Source organism: Acyrthosiphon pisum, chromosome X (assembly GCF_005508785.2).
Source record: "Acyrthosiphon pisum isolate AL4f chromosome X, pea_aphid_22Mar2018_4r6ur, whole genome shotgun sequence".
NCBI classification, from domain to species: domain Eukaryota; kingdom Metazoa; phylum Arthropoda; class Insecta; order Hemiptera; family Aphididae; genus Acyrthosiphon; species Acyrthosiphon pisum.
Window position 1 is genome coordinate 33,092,847 of NC_042493.1, and position 15,427 is coordinate 33,108,273.

The 15,427-nt window shown below is 30.1% G+C and overlaps 1 protein-coding gene and 1 long non-coding RNA gene across 4 annotated transcripts in view; one reads left to right on the forward strand and one right to left on the reverse strand.

The window, feature by feature from the left end:
• Nucleotides 1-15,427, reverse strand: part of LOC107885108 (polyadenylate-binding protein 1-B-like) — a 213,776-nt gene that overhangs the window by 131,267 nt on the left and 67,082 nt on the right. The gene's annotated exons all lie outside the window — the stretch shown is intronic.
• LOC115033380 lies at nucleotides 893-4,814 on the forward strand. Its single transcript, XR_003838709.1, has 2 exons — nucleotides 893-1,180; nucleotides 3,275-4,814. It is a non-coding gene; the product is annotated as an uncharacterized LOC115033380 (long non-coding RNA).

A 15,427-nucleotide genomic window follows, 5' to 3' on the forward strand; every position in this document is an offset into this window, starting at 1 on the left:
CTATTCTCATAGCGGAAAATATATGGTATGAAAATTATCCATGGTTCCAAAAAGAAAAAAGAATTTAAGAATAAAAACTATATCAAAAAAGTTAATGCTATAAATAAAACAGAAAAAAAACGCAAAATAATATTATGTATTGTGTATTATTATTTTTGAATTTAATAAAACAAATGTATAGGTATCTGAGCTGTCTTTAAATTGGACCAATGGAAAAATAATTATGGAATGCCCAAAACAACATAAAAATAAAATTGTTTTAATATTATCCCACACACGTATCTTTGTTAGAACTTAATACATCGCGGCAGGTAAAGTCACGCATTATTTAGAGAGGACTAGAAGAGCGTATAATGTTTGGTGCACACTTATTTTATACCAATGCACACACACTCCAGCTAAATGCGTATAATATAACGAATGTTATTATATTGCCGTGGTGGCACAGTTTAAACATTTTATAATAATATCAGAAGTCGCACTTGAAAATACGATGCCGCCGTCAAATAAATCGGATTATGCCCCATTATTATCTTATAAATAATAATAACATTAATATTCGAATATTCTGCGACAACAATAATATTATTGTTATGACTTTATCACTTAGTAACAACAAGGTGATTTTTTTAAAGGTGAACACTCGTTTTATTGAGCTGTAAAATATAATATAAACCAGTGTTTCTCAACCTTTTTACTGTGGCGACCCCCTTTTTGAATTTCAATTTTTTAGCGACATATAGCTACATTTATTTTTTTTAAATACTATTAATAATCAATAGAAAATTACTGTGCATTGTACACAGCATAAAATATAATACTATATATATAATTATATGACATATAATATTATAATTATTTTTAATCAACAAAATGTATACCAAATATTTACAGATACATATAATACATACAGTTTTAATTCGTACGCGACCCTAAATAATAAGTTGGCGACCCCATGGGGGGGGGGGTCACGACCCCCAGGTTGAGAAACACTGATATAAACTGTATTGTTATCGTTATGTCATTCTTTAAGTTTTACTTTTTTGTTTAATTTCGTAACTTATTATAATTTTCCAGATTTTTGTACATACAAATAACATTTTGAACGAGTCATATATGAACACAGTAATGAACCAACACTTCTCTCACATAAGATAAATACAGACAACTAATGAAACAGGTACCTACAAGTACGAAATTAGATTTTTATGTATCAATTTCAACAGGAAGTAATAATTTTGCTTCAGAATAATATGAATTTCAAAATATAAAACTAAAAATGATACTTTGAAAAAATGATAAATTTACTATAAAAATTGCAAAATTAATTTCCAGAAATTTTGTTTGTGACAAAAAAAGGCAAATAATATTATATGCACTAAAAAGTTGTAATTAATAATAGGTACCGTGTTTTAAAACTGCTTGACAATTCGAAAAAATCACAGATTACTAAATTAATTGAATATCGTTAATACCTACAATATAATATAGGTAACACACTAACACGTGAACATTAATGTATTAGAAATATGTTTACTATTTTTTATCCTACAATCAAAAATAACTACCCAAAAGCGAACATCTTCATATTTGTTAAAAATTACAAGTCCAGACATGTGAAATCTGTGCGCTTTATGTTTGCGTGAAGGTGATACGTATAACAATGTACACTATCCAATTTTTTTAGGACATACGTGTCGAGAATCAAGAACCGAATAGACGAGACTTCAATTTGACGTAAAAGTAGAAAATATAATTTTTGGTTTTACACTTTTGAGTTTTGGCTGGATGTTCGGCTCTAGATTTCCCATTTTTTTTCCGTAGCCGAGCTCATTTCAACGACCTATGTGATCCACCCACAAGACCTAAGTGATAATATAAATAAAAATTGCATAAACCGTTCTGGAACCGTAATGGAAGTTATTATTATAAAGTGTACGTACATTATTATTATGCGAAACGTTTAAATATATTTCTATATTCCATTTTTTTCCCCATTTCGTAACATTAAAACATATTATAATATACAGTGGTAAAAAAAACTGTACAAACAATATTTTTCAAACTATAATCCACGGCGCTAACGGCAGTACGTTTTTCATATTATTAAAATAATATGTTTACACGCTGCAACACTATACGAGCCGCGACGGCGCCGGACGAATTTCATCGTGTTTTCTTTTATTTTTACGAAAATCCGTCTTAAGCCGCTCACCCAAAAAATTCCACTCGCGTAATACAACCCATATATTATATAAAAAATAATATGTTTATTAATTTGTGTGCTCGCTGCAGATTAATGCTTATGGAGGTCGTTTATCTCCGCCACGAAAGGCGTCTAGTCGGCGGCGGCGGCGGCAGTGGCGGTTGGCCGGCCGTTGTTTGTTGTATATATTTTTTATTATACACAATATTATTATTGATCATACATTGTCACAATTTTGTACATACCCGCTTGAAGTTAAAATGTTGATTAAATTGCGTATTCAAACGTAAAATATCGATTTTAATAATTTTGCTGTAGGCGAAGGTAATTCAAAACATTATAATATAATAATAATATACTATAAAGAGGAATTCAAAAATATTATCCATTATAAGTACCTACGCATAAATTATTATTTTGAATACACAATGAAATTTTAAATTTATTAAAATTAATATTATGCTATTTATAACACGAACATATATATAGTCACATCATTGTATGGTCCCTACGTCGTTGGTATTTTAAAATTGATTATAACTAAAATGTATTTTTTTTAATTAATAGTACAAAGTATAATATTATGCAATGTATTGGTATAATATTATTTCAATCCACCGCACCAAACGAATAGTCAAAAATTAATTATAAATTATCCTAAGAAAATATAGAAACCGACAATAAACCGTTTCCATTCGAAATATTGTTTTTCGTATACTATGTTCCGTATCATTGAATTCAAATTTAACACATCCGTAATGGATAGTCACTAAAATTGTAATGACCCAGTACTCACTAACGAAGTCGGAAATATACTCAAAACCTACTCACAGCAAGGCATATTGTTCCCCGATTTTATTGTGTGTGATAAACACATTAAAAACCATAAGATGCAGCATTTAATTTTTTTTAAACACCATATTATATCGTTAATTTAATCAGTCAACGTCCATAAATATCACTCAAAACACCTGTGACTAGACGTCTGCAGCATATACATCCACGATATATATTTGTATATAAATTATATATATATATATATATATGTATTATATTATATTGTTCTAGACGTATAGGATGTCAACCCGTCGAAAGGAGTCTGTGTCAAACTTCAATGACACATTATTACTATGCATCAGGGCATCCTGTAGCGAGGGTCAAAATCAGTGGCTCGGTTCATAAATAATATGGATGCCCAATGGCTTACTGACGTCAAAAGTTAGGCGTCAATGCGTTATACACAAAAAACTGATTTGAATTTCCCAGTATTATTGTTGTAACTCGTATTCGATTATTGGTATATATAAGCTTAATGGAAGACGTATATTTTGTACATAATTAATGTTCCTAGGTACACTGATTGTATTTTTGTTATTTCGTAATTAAAACGGATTTCTGATAAGTGAAATTTTCTTTGTTCAACTTCTGAATTCTTCTGAATTAAACTAACCAAAAATAGTCCATCCACTACCCAGAAGAGTTTCCAACTGACTAAAATACTAGTAAAAGCTCCGATTTTCAAAATTATAGACAAAAGACGATATCCCGTACAACATTATTGTTACAAGACCGAAGATAAAATTGGAAGAATAGAATATTCGAGAGCGAGAGGGAAATAGAGAAAAATAATTCCACTAAATTGGTTATTTATGCACATAACCAGACGTTTCTGTAGAATTTGCTTTTCACATTGTTTTGTTTTGAACAAATGGTTCCTACAAGTAGCCCCTGTAGATGATTACCATCAGTGCAAATCGTACAAGTCACACACTAAACCTACGTGAATTACACATGAATACTTAATTAGGGTCAGAGGGACTTCACGCTCTGTAATAAATTATCTTAAATCCACAAAATATCACTAAAATATATTATGCATTTAAAAATAAATACTGTTTAAATGACATAAAATATCAAGCAATAGAGTTGTTTCATATATAAATAAATTAAATCAAACAAAACCGTTAGTTGTAACTTGTAGTAATCGTAATAGTTCTTAGTACGTATCGTACACTTTTGGTTTTGAGCACTATTTTCAGTATTTTTTTTATACGTTCACATTATACTATCATTATTCTGCAAACTCGACCGACGTAAAACGAACACACATCTTTGACTGATTAAATTATTAGAAAATTAGTAAAAGCCGAAATAAAGTCGGACGAAGTTGGAGTTGTTATTGTTTATTATGGATTCAAACCATTGTAAAGGAAACATATAAATGTAAAATATTTGTAAAATATATTTATTCACTTCTTGAATCCAAAACAGTAGCCAAAAACGAGGTTACGAGAAAAAAAATGGGTCAAATATTATGCACAATACACTAAAACATACAATATATGTTTTTCAACGTAAGATCTTTTTTTTCGTAATGAAACACATTTGTATAATATCACTTAAACTCCTAAATGTCGCCCTAGCCTTATACATAATAAATATTATTTTTTATATACGTGTCTGGCGACTTCTTCGCGAGCTAAATGGCATATACACTATACACTCGTACGACGTATTGTTATTTTTAGTCGCCTTCTTCCACCGCGCACTTACGACTCTAATTAAAAAAAAAAAATCTGTCTAGTATAGTGTCATCGTCGTATGGACCGTGCAGATCTGTCTTTTCGTCCGTTGCCAGTTTATATTATTATTAATTTTTTTTTTTTTTTATCTCCGTTTCCGATCCTTCGTAGCTACATTAATCTTACTCGACGCGACGATCGGACCGGAAACCTGTGCAATGGACACCACGGTATACCTACCTACGCGTGTGATCGCGCGACGTCTTATCTACGTAAACACATAGTGAGAGCCAATTTTGTGAACCGTGACAGATTTAGAGCGAGTTCACTGACAGTGACAACCATCCCGAGAGCTCACCTGCCAATAATATTTTCATGGTATAGTTGAAATCGGAGATGACAAACAAATTTCCAATAAAACGTTTAAACATTTTTAATCGAATTCGTTTAATGATGAAATGAAATGTTTGCATAGACAACGTTTACTAAATACCGTATTCTTGCTGTCATACAGGGCATTCGCCTGCGCAAGCATGCTCGTCCCCGTTTTTCTTTTATAACTAATTAATTCAAATTCTTATTATTGACGTTCTTAAGTATACCTAAGAACCATATTTTGAATTATTTGCTTCAATTATGTGATTCTTTTTTTAAAAAAGAATCACTTTTTTTCCTGTAAATTGTTAAATGTTTTTTATCAAAATGTCATTGATGTATATAATTTGAAATTGAATGGTTTTTTAGTCATATATCTTTGTGTACCAAGAATAATATGCCTGTTATATTAGTTTTGGAAGCTATGAGGGGTTATGATGATTATATGAAAATTATAATAATTAATATTAGTTAATCTATAAATCTTTTATAATTTGAAAAAATTGTTATAGTATAATAGATGTGTTCAATCAGAATTTTGATAAATTTATCATTAAAAGAAAACGGTGGTAAATATGCTTGGTGAATATATATGTTCAAGTGCGTTCAATTATCATATTAATAATAATTGTTGTTTTCCTTTGTAAAAATAAACATTCCGATAGTCACCCGAATGTCTAAATTACAAACTATTTCGTTTTTAATGCTCAGAGTTAAAAAGTTTTGCAGCTGTGTTACGAGACATGGAACTATAGCATTAGGGAGGTACAACCATGACTTTTGGTAAGTTTTAATTCGTTAAGCTACCGTTTCACTAAACAGACATTTTCCAGTTAAATATTATGTTAAATATTATACAATTAAGGTTGGAGGCTGAACACATCTGGTACCAAATAAATCACTTTTGATATCAACATGGAGAAAAAGCTTCAATTTCTATGCCATTAGCATTCACAATACAAATGTCAAATATCAAATTAATATATTATGGGTTATGTTTAAATTGCTTTGAAGGTATAAAATATGATCATTTTTTTCAGTTAACACTAAATTCCTGACAGGATTACGTCAGATTGAATCTTTTGACAAGATACCTAAATGGATAAATACGCATTTATAAGAACATTTCAAATCTTTAGCTCTCTTATAACGCGCTCGAGCAGTAATCCTTGTATTTTTTATAAATAGAAACATCTATTTTTGATAAGTACTATATATTTTGGGTAGGTAGTCCTATTTTTAAAAATAATTATGACAACAACATTTACTATGGGTCTATATTCTATAATAATTATAACAAATATATATATTCTACATGTGATGACTCAATGACTGTGAGATTTGCCATTAGGTTTTCAATTCTTTGAGTTATAGTTTGTGTTCACTATAAGTGTTCAATATAGGGTTTTCCATATAGTTAATTTATTTATTATTGAATTAAATATACTGTGAATCTTTAATTTAATTAATATTCATAAATGTTTAATGTGATTTTCTAACATTAAGTAATTGTTCAGTGTAAATCTAGTAAACGCCTGTGGAAATTAGAGCTTATTTTAGAAGTTTACAATCAGATGATCAGACAAACAAAATGGGATGTAGCATCCAACATTTTGGTTTACGTAAAAATAATACGGCTTGAATAATATTTGCATTGCCACTATTATAGATATACAATCGTCATGCATTCGTGAAGAAAATATTAATTTATAATATCCGTAGTAGGTATTGAAGTAGATTTCAACGATAAGTGAAAGTTTGAGATGTTAAAAGCTGTACAACAAAATACTTGTTTTTGTGCTCAAACGACGTTTTCAATTTGTGGTGTTCAAGCAAAAACTTTGGATCGCCATATTATACTCGCTACAAGTAGCTTGTGACAACGTCCTAATAATATTATAATATTTAACCGTATTTAAAAAAGGCTGCGACGGCATTGCGATGATATTTTGAACACGGTTTGTAATAACATTATTGATCTCGTTCAAGCCTAGAATATCAATACCTAACTATTTATACTCTATAAAATATAATATTATGTCTATATAATAACATGTATAGCTGTATTTCGCGACGTATACTGTGCGGGATACGTACGGCGTTCGATCCACTGTTTTTATGCACACGTCACGAACACGGTACTCGGACATACCCGTCCTCCACTCCGGTGCATTTAACCTTGAACAAGGGGGTGTATTTTCCACAGTGCTGGACAACATCCCTTCTCGTCCCTGGGATATTTCCCCACGAGCGATTATCTAGTTCGAAGTTTTAATTTACCCCTTGACTAATCCGGTGTGGTTTTTCGAAACAACGAGTCGACGGTTTATTTTTTTTCGTTTACGTGTACGATCAAACTGTTCCATGATGAGTAAAGTTGTCTACGGAGAGAACAGAAAATAACATTGTGTTCTGCTATGTACAAGTCACTGTGACCATCGTATTTTTCTAGTAAGAAATAATAAATTGCATATAGCTATTATTGTTAAATGTAAAATTAGTAATTGGTAAAGGTACTATATATATTAGGACAGTACTGTAAGCTCTCCCGGCATTAAACTCTTAACGTGTCGAAATTACGTATAACATGAAGGAATCATAATTTTTTTTTTTTTATAATTAACTATACTTTATATAGGAAATAGGTTATAAGGTTACAATTTGACTGTGCCCCTTGGAACATAGTCATTTATAACAAACGATAATAATATTATTATAATATGCAGTGCGTGTGTCGGGTATTACAAATAAACGAAAAAATAATGTTTAGGGAAATACGAGCACCCCCCCCCCCCGCCCCCTTCTTTCTCGCAATCTCCCAGAAGCGTTTTACTGAGAAAACTTTTCAATACTTTACACTCGTAACGTCTGCACTGGTGCATCATCTTGATAATTATTAAACAAACAGTCATACGGATAACGCAACGAATATAAAATAATATATAAATGTACAATGTTGTAAATAATTACCCTCATAATATTTCAAACATTTTTTTTAAATATTAAATTACAGGCATTTTATATAACTTTGAATTTATCAACATTAACAATTATTATATTATCCTGTTGGTTTTCATACTTTTCCCCTTAATAAATGATGTTTTTATTTATTTTTCACCGTGTATATTTTAATAATTATCAGTAATTATTCAATAATGTATGAATTGCATTATATAATATTTAAAAATATTAACTAGTAAATTATGATGTCCATGCAGTTTTTTAAAAAAACTTTTATATCACAGAATTACTGTTAATACTGTGATAATACAGTGTATAATGAATCCCTTCCATCCCGGACATTTTGCGGTTTTCGGTGAAATAGTGCCCTGCCAGACAAACTTTGGACAGAATATTATTTTATCAAACGTCATCCGCATCAAGATAAATAATATTTGCACGATCGACATAACTTTATTATTTATTTTACTCAATTCACTGACTGATCATATTTTCTTCGGCGTGGGTATCATCGTCGCTCAATATTTACATTATGCGATAAAATAATGTTTTAAAATATCTTTAAAAAATATAAAGTGCCTACCTCACATTTAGAGGGAAAAATAAACTAAGTACGCGTCGTAATGTATGTAGTGCATTTATTTTATGTTTTGTATATTCCCGGTAGTGTCCCAATCATATGGTATAAGTTATATTTTAATATTTTAACGTCAATTACTTCGCATTTAGTTTAGCAGACGAGGCGTGTTGTATATATAATAATAATATATATATAATATGACGTATAAATATATATATATTAGGTAGGTCGTATAATGATAAGTGCATGCACGTTTGTCCCTTTTGTTATAGATTACTTACGCACGATTTTTCAGTGCTTCAGTGGGTCGTATAAATTACGGTAGGTAATTAGGTTAGTCGACAGCGTTCGGTGTGAATATATTTATATGACTTTTTTGTTGCCGGACAAGATTTGCAAAACCCATTACAATATGCCTAACCACCTAGCCACAGTGAATGCGGTCTCCGATACAAATGGTTTTTAGTTTTTTTTTTTCACTTCTGTTCGTTTTACCTGCACAGGCTATATTTTATGTATCCTATATACGTCAGCTACTTATATTGTTTACGACTCGTTTGATATATTATATGCATTCGAGTCGATAACACAAATCTTGGAGAAGTGGTTGGAGGGAGGGTGTGTTTTTGAGGAGAGCAGAATACAATTCTAACTTGTGTATTTTTCAAGTTAGGTATTCAACTCAAATGAATTTATTATAGCTACAGAACTAAAAAAATTCTATTAACACTTAAAAAACTCGACCACACAGTTTAATTATAAACGTTTTTTTTTTCATACTCCATACATATACTATACCTATTTTAAGTTATAACGTTTCACATCAAAAGAAATTTTACACATTTTGTGTTTCAACAGTTTTAACTTAAAGTGTTAATATAAAAAGTTCTTATAATTAGTATTTTAATTACTTTCGGAACTAAGTATTAATTCATACCTAATGATTAATAATATAATAATCTTAAAGGGCTCTTCATTACTTCATGAGGACTACCTACTATATAATAATATATATTATGCATATTATTTCCTTTTCCGTTATTGTAAATCGTTCAATTTCCCGAGTGACGGGATGATTGCAAATGTCGACGACGGTCAAGTCCGAATCTTCTCGACTCTAGTTATCTTGGATTAGAATTTAACACGCCTATAATAGCCATTATATTATTATTATCGATTAATGTATTTATTCGAAATAAGCAACACATAATATAATTATGATTTTTTTCGAAAATTGTGTGACATAAACGAATGAAAGCCCAGTTTTCGTTAAATATTGTATTGGCTATAATATGACATCGTTATTTCGAGTTTATCATTGTAATCGGCATCATTGTATAATACGAATAGAATTAATACACATGAGATAGAAATCCGACTGAGCTAGGTTTTCTGGAAATTGTTGTATCCGACATCATTATAACATATAAGCAGATTCTAATGTACCTATATTATATTGTACGGCATACAAAGGACGCAACCTTTTATTTACCTTAACGTCACTAAAAGATCCTACTAAAACTTTCTAAAGTGTTTCTGTTTGCGTTAAATAATTAACAACTCTAAATTTCGTTCTGTTTATTTTAATTTTAATTAGCAAAAACTGAAAAGTTCTATACATACACGATCAACGTACATGTAAATATATAATGTTATACTAATTAATAACGAGGTAATAATATACCTACGCAATACTGGTGAAAATATGTAATGAAAATTTCATATCGTCATTCTGATTTGAAGTGGACTCATTTCCAAAAATCAGGGAGCCGAATAGTGGACATGGTGGGACATCCCCACAAAAAGTCTTCCAAGCGTGTATATTATGTGTATGGGTGGGGGTGCGAAGTAGCTCATTGTGTTAATCCATAAACATTGAACATAATAGGCCTTCAGTTTTGTTTACTATATAATATGGTGTACGGGTACAATATTATGATATAACAATAATGCATACATTTTTGTCATCTTTGACCCCCTGAAATCTTGGAAATTTGCGTCATTGGTTGGTAAAAAACTGACATTTTTTGGCTATGAACGTGTTTTTTAATAATATTTCTGGTTGACGACATTTCTCGGACCAATTTCATAATTTAAAATTTGTCATCTTTGTCCATAACGTACAAAAGGGTATCGCGTTGTACTCGATCTGTACCTTTATTTCTAAATATAAAGATACAGATGTATCTTGTATATGATTATCTTATTATTTTGTACAATGTAGGTACGCTACCTACTTTGAGAGTCGTCTAATTAATTACAACCGCGTTTTACTGAGCCCGCGTAAATCTTAGTTTTTTATGTTTTATATACGCGTGGACCGTAAAACGATGGCTCTTTCGCTAATACAGGTACCTACACGGTAGCGGCGGTTCTTTTACGATGTATTCAAGCACGCACGCAGTCCAGAAAAAACACACACACTATTACACGCATATTATATATATTTATTATTTAATTAGAAATTAACATCTACCTATATGCACGAATGTACCTACCTATGTCAGACACAATATATTTTGTAATTTATATATTGATACTTTTTTGTGCATCTTGCACATTTTTTGTATCAATTGTTAACATAAAGATACTAAGAAAATACAAATAGTCACAAAATAAATAAATACATTTTTAATAAATTTTTTTTAGAATTAAAAAAAATAATTATAATAATGAATTCAGATAAGTTTACCTCAAGTGTCATCGTAGCCGATTGACGAAATCACAAAATTAATCGTAAAAAAGTTCAAAACTGCAGATTTTACTTTTCAATGTATAGAACAAATTATTTTTGAATTACTGAGTAAAAAAACATTATTATTTATCGCAAATATAATAATATGTTGGCTCCTTATGTTAGGTTCAGAATCTAAAATTATAATTTAAAAAAATTATCTCTTATCGTATATACAGTATATTTTAATGACTATATAGTATCTTTTCGAAGATTTTTAATGTATCAGTTGGGTCTTGAGCTAATCATTGCTGTACTTTTACATCTATCTTACATATATGACCTATCCCTGCCTATATAGATGTACGTATATACCTATATTATATTGATGCACTTAATGTACACTTCACCAGTAGTTCTCAACCTTTTAGTATCTCAGTACTGGCAGTACACTACAACCGTACATGTTATAATATCGTATGCATATTTATTAACTCAATTTCTTAATACGTACCTAATCTTTAATACTTATAATAATTAAAAATTTTTTCCTCAAAGTTATATACAATTAATCGAAAACACCGATACAATATCAATTGTTGGTACAATGGCTTTGCTTTACTTTGCTGTACCTTGCAATGGTGGAATGAACTTTTTTTATTTTATGAGACCAATATAAATGTTATAGGTGACCATCCCCACCTATACATTTTACTATAAAAAACTGTATGTAATAATAATATGTCATATTTTATATAGCCAAGGGGTAACACCACCCAAATGGTCGTGAGGCAATGGCCTCGTGAAATACCGAACTTCTCCACTGGCTGTACAATTGCGTATTGTCTCCGGAAGACTTAATATATATTGTTAAATATGACTAATATTACTAGCTGATCCCGCGCATTTCGTTCCCTGAAAAAAAATTGTGATTGTTCAACTCTTTGTGAGTGCAACTCAACCTCCCTGGTAGGCAATCTGACACGCCGGATGGTGGACAATGTGCAACAGCAAATCAAGTAGGTAAATTTAATATGATGCATGCTTGCACCTGATCTGCCGGATTAACCAATGGCAACCAAATAATAAATACTAATTTCTATACCCTGTTCAAAATAAGAAGCATATAGACGGCCACGGTCATAACTGGTTTTTTTTATGTAAATCTATGTGCTTCTTATTTTGAACAGGGTATATTAATCATTTCTTCTATAAACAATAGCAATTATTTATAAACAAACATTTTCAACCGTAAATCTCAAAATCCCCATCTGAGCACCTCTCCGGGTTCAAACTAGGAAGATAAAAAATGACTTTATGATCTATTCTCATACTTCCCAAATAATAAAAAAAATTCATTAAAATCGGTCAAGCTATTTCAGAGGAGTGCGACCACAAACACCTGATATTTTAACCCACGATATTTTTATATATTAGAAGATATTATAACTTAATAACAACAAAATTTACAACAAAAACGTACTCGTATACATAATACGAACAAGTGTCAAGTATACAACATATAATACAACATATTATAATACATACAAGCATCATACGCCCCCACAGCATTATTGTAGTACTTATACAGATATACCTAATAAAGAAGTTGTGAGATGATAAAAGTAATGTAATTTTTAAATGCTTAAATCTTAAAATGCTGTTTGAAAAATTTAAATATTATCTTTTTCTTAAATAAAATATTATTTGCCTCTAATTATTGGTTAACAAAATTACTTGAATATTTGGCAGGGCCCATACTATACTGCACTATTTATATATATTATACGCGTTTATAGTTATGCAATATTCTACAGCTGTATATACAATTTATACACTCATTCATTTTCCGTGTAGAGTTGAGCAAATAAAATGTTTTTTTTTATTCATTTGTTGTTAGGCCACGTTACACTTTGACGATATTAAACTTATTGCGATTAATATAATTTTTGATTATAATAATTTTAAAACCACAAACATTTTATGGTTTCGGATGCAAATTAATGTTACAATTTCTTTTAAGTTGAATGGTGGTTCATGAATAAGAGCCCCTCCCCCTCTGTTTTAGTACCATCAATGACATAAGACAGTTAATTACGTAGTTATCATTTTGTTATAATAATACTAATATTCTATGTACCCAGTATGTACGATGAAGCAAATTTGTGATTATTTATTGGTGGGGGAGGGGAAGGGGGTGAAGTTTATTAATCGTATTATATCCACGTGATCATAAGACTTACTGAATAAAACAGGGGCATTCAGCTTTATTATGGAAATTGTGACCCTGTATACCATGCGTATTCGCGTCTTTGTATTTTACCGGTAGTTTTACGACATTGCTGCAGTGCACGATCACTATAATAATATTATTATATACGCGGTGCCTATATATAGGGGACGGATCGACGTGTATATGGAAGCCGTATAGAACGACAATAGTGCTGTTTTATGGGCTATTATTATTATATGCCAAATGAATCCGGGCGTCTGCGAGTACCGCGTTCACTAGCCTCGTCCGATTGGTATGGATTCTCAACCACCCGGTTATACAGGCAGAATATGTCATCGGACGTGTATACATAATACAGTATCTACAGAGCGATGAATACTATACTATCTTATAAATTACACTGTATGATTCATTTAACAGTAAACAAACGTTATCTAGAATAGTATAAACGTTTATAATAAAGATATAATATAGGTATTATAAAATTATATAACTTGAGATCATTGAAAAAACAATATGTTTACTATCTTTAATCGTTATCGGGGTTTTAGGTTTTTATTTTTTTTTAAAGATTTTTTTAAAATATACTTATTTTTATTATTTTTTAACGATATAACTAATTTAAGTTCACATTTTTCTGACTACATCGATGAATTAAACTAGACTTTTAAACGAGTCGTTTATTAGTTATAATTTGAGTATCTATTTAATGTTCCGATTAGTGGAGTGGAATGTCCCCCCCCCCCCCCCCGTCAAAGGTATTCAGGTAGGTACTCCCTAAAAATTGGTTCACTACCCCGCTAATCTAAACTTTAAACCACTTAACTCTATTAACTATAATAGTTTAAGACACTTATTTTTAGGTCTTAAAACTTTCAGAAAAATATTCTGCTTCGGAATTTTAATTAAAAAATTAAACAACATAAACAATAATAAAATGTTATTTATTTCAACAATTTTGTTATGTATTTAGGAATTATGTAAGAATATATTTTTAAAACGTTAATACTTTTCGTTAACGAGTGTTATTATTAAAAATGTCACCCTAGGCTGGGGCACCGGGTTTATCCACTATAATCGGCTGCAAACGAGTTAGTGAGTCCCAAAAAATTAATAATGTCACTCGATGTTTTTCAGTTAAACTGAGTTGTGTGTTCTAACGAAAAAATAAGTGTTTTGATAAATTCAAATCGAAAAATGTGTCCATTTAAATATTATAATGTTAGCATACATATACTTTTCACATGAATAAATGATGTATCCTTTGGTGTATTTTTATATTTATAATAATATACATAAATTAAAAGTAAAACAAATAATTGCATACTGGGCAAAAATGTATATGAAACTATGTAAAAAATCTACTAAAAATCAACATTTATTCAGGATAAAACTCGCGGTGTATTTCAGTTTTTCGTCAGGACACAATTCGTCAGGAAAATAAACCTAACATAGTAGTATATAGTCCTAATCTCACCCTACACTAGTCTTCACTTTAAAACGTACATAATACTATATTTGAGTAAATATATGAAAATGTATAATAATAGTAATATATTAGTAAATTAGTCTTTTTACTTGAAATATATTTGCACAGTTAAACTCTATAAATCGCGACCCTAAGATAGATTTTTTTTAATATTTTTTTTTACGTTGAGTCAAATAATTATTATACATTTTAAGAGACATTTTGGAACTCTAATAATTGATACGTGTATTAATGTTCGAAATTGTTTTTCAAAAATATTAAATGTATTTCATGCACATGTTATGTGGTACTAACAACAATGACGCCCCCGATAAATTGGTTTTTCGAGGTGGTATATACTGCAGTTATATAACACAATCCATTATCTCCCTGAAGAAATAAATAAAT